At 52.5% G+C, this 970-nt stretch overlaps 1 protein-coding gene across 1 annotated transcript in view; it reads right to left on the reverse strand.

Moving 5' to 3' along the window:
* Nucleotides 1-970, reverse strand: part of CREB3L2 (cAMP responsive element binding protein 3-like 2) — a 115,613-nt gene that overhangs the window by 27,755 nt on the left and 86,888 nt on the right. The window lies entirely within an intron of this gene.

Here is a 970-nt window from a genome sequence, read left to right on the forward strand (position 1 = left end):
CAGCCACTGCAGCACAAGTTCGATCCCCATCCAGGGAGCTGACCCACACGGGACAGCAGACCTCTCCTGTCTCCTCGCTGCTCCCCTCAGCAGTGTACTTCGTCAATCTGCCTGTTCTGTGCCCCACTCTGTCTCTGGTGAATCCTCTCATCCTCCGCATCTCTGGCCTGTACCCCAGTTCTGTACAAATAAATAAATCTTAAAAAAAAAAAACTAGTGACAGGGAGGAAGCACCATGGACCATGGAGGTGGACTATGGGTGGTGGGTGAACTTGGTGGGTGAACTTGGTGGGTGAACTGTGGTGGCAATACTTGACGGAGTTATCCAACTATTATCCCCATAAAAATAAATTCATTAAATACGTAAGTAAATAAGAGTAACAGTCCAAAGCACTCGGCCAGGGAGCTGACTAGCTGTCTCTTGTACCTTCCCCCAGGCAGACCTGCTCCCCTGCAGCTGACAGAGGCCCCAAAGAGTAAGCCGCTGCTTTGAGAAGGGGCCTTTCCATTCCTAACAGGTGGCAACATAAAGACATGTTAGCATGAAACATCCACACACATTTTAAAGAGCCACAGCCCCCACCAGTGTGTCCTGCAAGTAGGAGGTAGAAGAACCAAGTTGCAACTCTTCCCGCCAGGCCTCCAAATGACACGTGAGCAAGAAATGCTCCGTAGGCACAAAGAAAAGGGACCTGGGCCAGAGACAGGAAGCGGAGTCTTAGTTATATACTTTAAAAAGTTAACTCGGGTCCTCCCTGGTGGCGCAGCTGGTTAAAGCACTGCACTAAGAAGCTAAAGCCACTTCTGCATGAGTTCGATCCCCGCCTGCCCCGGGGGTGACCACATGGCGAGGCAGACCTCTCCTGACCCGCCCGCTGCTCCCCTCAGCAGTGTACCTCATCGATCTGCCTGTTCTGTTCCCCACTCTGTCTCTGGTGAATCCTCTCACCGCCCCTGCACCTCTGGCCTG

Source organism: Condylura cristata, unplaced genomic scaffold (assembly GCF_000260355.1).
Source record: "Condylura cristata isolate star-nosed mole 26May11 unplaced genomic scaffold, ConCri1.0 scaffold00005, whole genome shotgun sequence".
NCBI classification, from domain to species: Eukaryota; Metazoa; Chordata; class Mammalia; order Eulipotyphla; family Talpidae; genus Condylura; species Condylura cristata.